The sequence below is a fragment of the Triticum aestivum genome, chromosome 4B, assembly GCF_018294505.1.
Source record: "Triticum aestivum cultivar Chinese Spring chromosome 4B, IWGSC CS RefSeq v2.1, whole genome shotgun sequence".
Classification (NCBI taxonomy): Eukaryota; Viridiplantae; Streptophyta; class Magnoliopsida; order Poales; family Poaceae; genus Triticum; species Triticum aestivum.
The window spans coordinates 228,431,841-228,440,239 of record NC_057804.1 but is presented as its reverse complement, the minus strand read 5'-3'; positions in this window follow the sequence as shown (position 1 = coordinate 228,440,239).

Here is an 8,399-nt window from a genome sequence, read left to right as displayed (position 1 = left end):
TACATACCGTAGTGTCTGTAGTCCCATCATAGGGCTCAATATTCACGGGTTTAAACCCTTCTGGGAATTCATGCTCCATTACTTCGTCAGTGAAGCATAGGGGGTGTGCGGCGCCTCTGTGCGGGGCTATATCATGACGCAGTTCAAATGAGGCTGGTCTGTTGTATTCGGCCCGGCCGGCTTTGTATTTAGTATATCCGGCGTGGCGGTCATCGTCACGTGTTGGGGCGCGCCCCCGTGATATGTAGATCGATCTTGACTATCCTGCTTTGTTTTCCCATTCGTTTCACAGGTCATGCGTGTAGCCCCTGGCCTTCCTATTTTTGTTTGTTTGGCGATAGGGTGCGGGCTGGTGTTCGGGCTCGTACGCCGCTTTGTCTCGGGCACAAGGTGGCCAGTCAGCTGCATCCTGCACTGGTAGTGTAGGCTCTAGTGCCTCCTCCTCGAATTGAGGTAACAACCTGCACTTTGGGTAACTTTTGGTTGGGCGCTCGAGTCCGTATTCCTCGGCTGCCAGGACCTCAGTCCATCTATCAGTTAGCAGATCTTGATTAGCGTGAAGCTGCTGCTGCTTTTTCTTCAGGCTTTTTGGAGTGGCTATATGTTGGCGCTTGAAGCGCTCCTGCTCGACGGGATCCTCAGGCATGATGAATTCTTTGTCGCTGAGGCTCACCTCGTCTTCGGGGAGGGGCATGTAATTTTCATTCTGAGTCTCCATCCATTGCCTGTTTATCAGGGCTAGCTTGCCCATCCTCCCATCCGCCTTGCTCGAAGCTTGGCTGGGTGGGATTGTTTTTGTCTTCGGCATCATTCGGAGTACTATTGTCTGTTGTGCCGGTATCGCTATTTTTGCTATGACGGGGCTTAGAGCGGTGTTGCCGACACTTAGATTGCTTCTCAAGGGGATTATCCTCCGTTGCCTCATTGCCATTGCTTTCTTTGGGTGTGTCCAGCACCCTTTGGGCGGTGGTTCCTGTTCTTCTCCGGCATCGTCGTCCATACCGTCGATGTCTTCGGGGTCGAAATCAAGCATGTCGGTTATGTCATCGACAGTGGCTATTAAGGGGGTGGTGGGTGGGGAACGAATTTCTTCGTCGTCGGCTTCCCACTCACACTACTAGGGAAAAGGCTAGCAGCAGCGCGGGTTTTAGATGTATCAGTAGCGCGGGGATAGGCGCTACTAATAAGGCGCTACAGCTAACCCATAGCAGTAGCACGTGCTCACCGGCGCTACTGCTACACAAGTGTAGCAGCAGCGCTGTTAGCGGAAGCGCGCTACTGCTAGTAGCTCTAGCACGCTTTGCCTGGACGTGCTACTGCTATCACGGCGCTGCTGCTAACTTTTATACACTCGCTACTGCTAATTTAAGTAGTTATTTGTTTTTTCGGCATATTTGTTTTGTATTTGAACAGGCTTTATAGAAGAATCTTTAGCACATAGAAATGTCATCATGATACACATACAAATGACTGCGAGACCACAAATGTAATCATAGCATGTACATACAAATAGTCTCATCATAATCATCATCCAACATAGTGGTATCTTGTCATCATCTCGAAAATAACGATACATGCAAGTCTCGAATACTTGCAACTACAACAACGTCATCCATCTAAACAAAGGTATACGCAAGAAGAGCTATCACTATGAGTGAGACGGAACTATGCAGTACATGAGGTGGCAGTTACGAGTCCTCTCTTGCGCTAGCGTGAACCTCAAGTAACTAGCTTCTCCTTCTTGTCTACTTTTGAAGCCTTTATGTCTGGCGCCCGTGAACCCATTCACTTGCGCCTGACACTCATGCCACTCGTTGTACACCCCCGGAACCTTCCCTTTGTACACGACATAGCAATTCCATCTCACCATCAAGAAACTAGGTACCTGTTAGAGATGCATGTTCATGAAGAGGATGTACAATCATATATATGCAACAAAATATAATAGAGCAACACCGAAAAAGAAAGGGTTAGCAACTAGATGCAACATACAATACGCAAATTAATTAACTAGAGCTACGCAGGTCATCGTACGCAAACTAACAAAGTAGCGTTACGCAAGTTCGGCAGGGACCGTGGACATCACAAAGTTTCATCGCTACAAAAAGTATACAAGTTCAACCGACACATATCATCATCATTGACATCATAAATCACTAGAAGTTCCATCCTTCCATATCATCAAGGATGAACCCTAGCTTCTTGAACGGCGTGAGGTCTAGACGCTGCATGCCTATGCGAGTTCGGACGTCAGCTCGCGATATAGGGCCGTGGTGGAACATCCCCTTCTCATCGACGACTTCTTTCATGATGATCATCGCAATGTCGCTTTGGATGCGAAAGAAGTCATCTCTAAGTTCATAATCCGCTTCTCCATGAGATTCTGGCCACTTCTAGATATGATCATCATTTCTGCTGTTAATGCGAAGCTTTTGGTGATCCGTGTTGAACTGGATCATGAGATGGACGATGTAGAATCCATCCTTCTTCCTTGGTTTGGGACATGGATGCAGGAGAAGTTAGTTTTATGCGCGAAACCCATCTTCTTGTTCCTTTGTTTCCTGATCTGCACGTGGCCACCTCTAAAGCTGAAGCCTTGGAGAGCATCATCTAGAATATTCATTATGTGGGTGTAGTTTTTTTTCTCGTAGTCTCTAGAAGGTTCAAAATACACGGCGTGGGAGACTTGCGGGTAAAGAAAGATAAGGACGGCGTGCCCGTTGCTGCCGGGAAAAGACACCTCAAATTATTCCCCATATGAGAGAGAAGGAATGATTGAAATGTACGAAAGGGTTGTCAGGAACTGACTTACTTTGGATGATAAGGCACGAGGACAATTTCCCGGTCCTTATTCTGTACCATGAAGTTATGGAGGTACTCCATACCAGTTTCACGCTCAAAGTCACCGAGACTCAAGAAAGACTCGTGCATGTAGTACGAATCCGCCATACAGATTTGCGAGACTTCTTCACTCTTCATGACGGAGCTCATATGTAGCACAAAAAGGCGGACGATTGTAAAATCGAGCCGCCTTGTTACAAAACTATCAAAGATATGGTCAAACCGCAGGAAGAACACCTCCGCGGGCCATGTGTCGACGTAGCACTTCCCCTCAGGCACACGAGCCGCGTATGTCAGATATCCTGGATCCTTTGAGGCTAGTAGGCTTTTCTCAGTCGACAGCACATGGTCGTGCAGTCTCCTGAGATCCCCTGATAGTGCCTCCAGCGGTTTCGGCGGTAGCATCGGCTCCCCCATGAGATGGAACATGACCGCACCTTTCACGTGTACCTGCTCTTCAGAATGCATCGTCTGGCTGCTATGTGCTCTGGCTTGTTTGGAAGCAGTTATCTTCCCCGATCTCTTCCTCTCCTTTTTCTTGGGCACACCTTCTAGACCCTTCCTTAACCCCTGCCCCAGTGTTCCCGGGCTAAGTACTGTACGACCCTCGCTCCCGGCTAGTTGAGCCTGTGTTGAGGCGGCATCTTCAGGCGTGTCCTTTGAGGATTTCATGAAGAGAGACTTTTTGCAATCCCTGCTACGACCCTGCCCGGGCATATCATCCATATCCTCATTAGCAAGCTGATAGCCTGATGCGTCATATGGTTGACTCATCATATCTATGTCACAGTCATACGCATTTGTATTGAGGAAATCCATAGGGTCGACCTCCGTCTCATCATCCATTCTTTGTTCTACAGGAGAAATTACATTAGCCAGTAATATTGCACCCCCTTCATCATGCCGTCCGCCGCTCTCACCTGGCACTACAGGAGCTGGTAATTGCGTAGGCGGGGTGGTGGTCTCCGCACATGCTTGTTGATGTGTGGTTATTGGTGTGCTGTCGGCCGGCTCCAGACGAATTAGATTCTTCGGCCATAGCAGCACCCAACCCTTGTAGCTTCCAATCCGCGGCGGGGTCTCTTCGTCCGCTCCCACATGCTGTACTGGAGGAGGCAAATCCTTGTGCCCCGATTTCACACTGGTCAAGCTAACCCTGAAGTGCCCAGCGGGGATCGGCTGGTTGTGGAACATGGGTTGCGAGGGGTCCATTATCATCCCCTTTCATATGTCCACCTTTTGGCCTTTGATCAAGTAGAGTATGGTGCACGGGGTTTCTTTCGCCTGCAAACACATATGTCTGTGGCGTAAAACAACCGAAAGGAAACAAAAATGGAACATTATATATATATATATATATATATATATGTTGGTGTGACATGTAATTACCGTGACCGCGTCGAGCTCAGCCAAAGATGAAGGCCCACCTAGCGTGCCTGAGACTGAGGACGGGCTGCTATGAGCGGGAGCGGCCGCGAGAGGAGGCCCGGTTGCGTGAGCAAGTGATGGTGCGATGGTGTTGTTGTTCATGGAGTTGCTCCTGATGAAACTGGGCAATGGGAAATCGTGTAGCGTCTTGTCTAGATTTTCCTTCGTCCAGTTGATGATAACTGGAACCAAGTTAGTAGCGAAATCATTTCTGTAGGCAGTTACAGCTGCATTGACTGCCTGCTGTAGCAACTCATATTTGTCCTCGGCTGCTTTTTTCGTGTCCTCAGCTGCTTTTTTCTCGACCGCAAGCTTCACCTTCGCGTCGATGTCCACCTTACTAAACTTCTTTTTCTGCTTCTTGGCCTCCGAGCCCTTGTTGTAAAACACCTTCCATGTGGCACCGTCTCCAGCGCCGTGCACACGACCATATTGCGGCCGCTGGCCCAAAGGGAGTCCCTTAAGTTCGTTCAAGGCCCGGCTGAGAGGGGTGTCCCACTTGGGCCTCGTCAGAGAAGTAGGGCTTTCGGCTGCAAGCTGGTGTTGCTTCTCCAGTAGTCTAATCAATTTCCTCGTGATCTTGTCCGTGTAAACAACCTTTTTCTCCTTGTCCCACTTGTAGCGGGCCCTGATGAAGTCACGCTCCAAGGGGTTGGTGAACTTCGCGAAGGGGTCTGGGAGACCCGCGGCTTCACGTTCCGCGTCCTCCTTATCCCATATGGGCCTTTTACCGAGGTAGCCACGGCTTCCGAGGCGATGCTTCCCCGTGTTCCTTTGCTGAAGGCTCTTGAATTTCGTAGCCTTAGCCTTGCCTGCCTCGGTAGCGCAAGTGTCCTTGAACTTTTCGAACTCCTCTTCCGTAAGTGTCGGATTTTCTTCCAGAATCTTCGATAGGGGTTCATCAGCCTCAATAGCTCGTTTCACCCTCCCTTTCTAGGAGGCCAAATCATTGCTGAACATGCCCATGGCATGATTGTTAATCTTTTTCATCTTCAGATCATCCCACGGTTGTTGTATGTTATCATCGCAGTCGGGGAACTTCAATCTCTTATGCAACTTCATTAGGAGCAACTGCGTCAAATGTTCTTTACTCCTTAAGTCATTGTCGTTGATGCTCGCGCATTCCCGTAGGATGCATCCTACTTGGTTCGCATAGCACTTGCGAGGTTCTTCCGGCTCTAACGGCTCAAACATGCCAGGTGCCATCTTTGTGATCACAAGTCGTCCAATCCCTAGTTTGTTAGGTTTTCATATCCTCTGCTTCTTATGCTTCCTCTTTTCGGTAGCGGCATCGGGGCCGGTACCAACCCCACTGGTATCTTCCCCGCCGGTACCTTCCCCATCGGTCTAGGCGCCGCCATCGGTCTCGGCGCCGTCGGTGTCGATGTTGGTGTCAGTACCATCATCGAGGCCGACCTGCAAACCTTGCTTAGCAGTCAAATAGTCGAGGTACTCTTGTTCACCCTCATAATCCATCTCGTCTGCATCTTAGTCAGAAGGCCCAGTTTCTTCGTTGTTCGACATGTTTCCTATGATTAAGTGTCCTTGTTTATTTCTAAAAGTATGAATAAATGAGAAATGACATAAAAAGAAGTCTATGTGCTAGCACTCGATATGCCAACTATATAGCACAAATCATGCCTCTATTCACGGGAAATTTTGGCATAACCTTTGCTAAAAAATGGACATATCGAGCACCTGAAATTCACCGGAACGGAAATGAATCAACATTCCGGCATAACATAGGCCACTCGGATCATTTTCCAAACATGACATGTCCAAAACATGACATATCCACATATCACATGTCCAGTTCAAATTTGCATATAAATTCAGCTAATTTTGAAACCTAGCTAAATTCATAACTAAATAGATAACCTAATTAACAGGCTGCCCTAACTAAAACCTAAGTAAATTAACCGAAGAACCCTAGCAGAGAGAGAGAGAGGGGAGGGTTTACAGAGGGTGCAGGGGCGAGGAGGCAGGCCCGACGATGGCCGAGGTTGGGAGGGGAGGAAGCAGAGGAGGGAGGCGAGGGGCGACAGGTCGGGGGCGAGCACGCCGGGGTCGGGGGCGAGCGTCGGCGCCAGGGTCGGGGGCGAGGGCCGGGTCGGGGGCGAGCACCGGGGTCGGGGTCGGGGGCGAGGGTCGGGTCGGGGGCGAGCGCCGGGGTCGGGGGCGAGCGCCGGCACCGGGGTCGTGGGCGAGCGACGGGGGAATAGAGAGTGGGGATTTGGGGGGAAAAGGCGGGATGAAGCAGGGATAGTGAGAATTTTGGGTTAAGTGGACATAGCAGCAGCGTGTTTGGACAAAACGCGCTGCTACTACCTTCAGTAGATGTAGCGGTTTATATGAAATGCGCTACTACTACCTTCAGTAGATGTAGCGGTTTATACGAAATGCGTTGCTACTACTACTGCCATTTTTCCTTTTTTTCCTTTATTTTCTCCCACTTTTATTTCCCGAGAGCAGTGAACGAAGAGAGGGCGATATATATTGCATCATTTGACGGTTAAATATGTATGCAAAATAGGAACATATATATTACTCTCTCCGTTCCTTGATGTAAGGTGTATAGATTTTTAACAAAAAATCCAAAATATAAGGTGTATTGCATTGCACCACTCATCTAGATAATGTTTTTAGGGATTTGATTACATTTTCTTATATTAGGCAAGCTCCTCTATTTTCTCATGGCAATTAGTTAGGTGTAATCTCGTCCAAAACTTGTGAAATTTTTCCTCCATGTGTGTTCTTTAATTTTTGTGCCAAAAACTATACACCCTATATTTAGGAATGGAGGGAGTACATCATTGGACCCATGCATAATAATGGCTAAGTGTGTATACAAAATAGGAACATATATATATATATATATATATATATATTACATCATTTGACCGATAACAAACGGTTCCTCAACGCTGACGTTTTCGTTTTTGAGTCATCTTCTTTCCCTTCTTGTTCGTCGAAGAATAATTGAGCCCCTCATTGTGACTTTGCCTTTTCCATGGAGTATGATTTTTCTTAGGTAATGTAGTATTGATTCTTCTTTTGACGTATACTTCATCATCATCGTCATATTCCCTCATTGGGTTGCCGTACTGATCATACTCTTCCTCGTTGGCGACTCCATCCATTCCAATGATGTTCCTTTTGCCTATCCTCACGACAACACGACTGGGATTGCATGGGTCGGTTATGAAGAAGCATTGTGTCATGTGCTTAGCGTGTACCCATGGCTCATTTTTTGCGATAGCGTTCACGGTAGAGCTCTTGGCGTCGGGTATACTCATGGTAGTGAAAATCCGGTTTTCTCTTTCGACATTCTTTGCCCATCTGACACGGAACATCGTCGTGTTGTGCAGTCCAGAGTAGTCAAGCTCCCAGATCTCCTCGACCCTTCAATAAAATCGTTCAGTTGCACCATTGCCGCTGCCGGTCATGCATTCCATCGTCACCCTTGAGTTCTGATCATCACTGTCCATATCTTTGGCCTCCATGTAGAACATGTATCTGTTGATATCATATGCCTGATAGGTTACGAGGTTGGGCGAGGGGCCATGTGCTAAGGTGTATATGAGCAATCCGTCCTTAGAGCCCTCCTCCGGGGATTAGCAATAATATGCTCTTTGAACCAATGCAGGAAAGTGGAGTTGTGCCCTCTAGTAACTTCGGCGTTCGTCCTGCATACCCCTCGGTCACGATACTTCTTTGCGATAATTTCCTTGTGGAGTGCCACGAAAGGATCTACCTCGTCTAGGTGTTGTAGCACTACCAAGTTTGCTCTGTCAAAGTTGCTGCGTCGATCTGAGTATGCCACGTGCAGTTCCTTGCAATCGTTGCAGTGACCATCTCCTTCGAGCCTCCCATCGTGCTAGTTAACGGGCAAACCAACACTAACACCAGGCGGCTGGTCTGCGCCATATAGAAAATTCTCATAGAAAGAGATGCACTCTTGTGCCAAATAGCCCTGGACGATGCTTCCATCCGGACGGGACATGTTACAAACGAATCCTTTGATGATCCCATTCATCCTCTCAAACGGTATCATGTTGTGCAGGAATGACGGCCCCTGGTCTATTATGTCATCCACAATATGGACACACAGATGCACCATCACGTCAAAG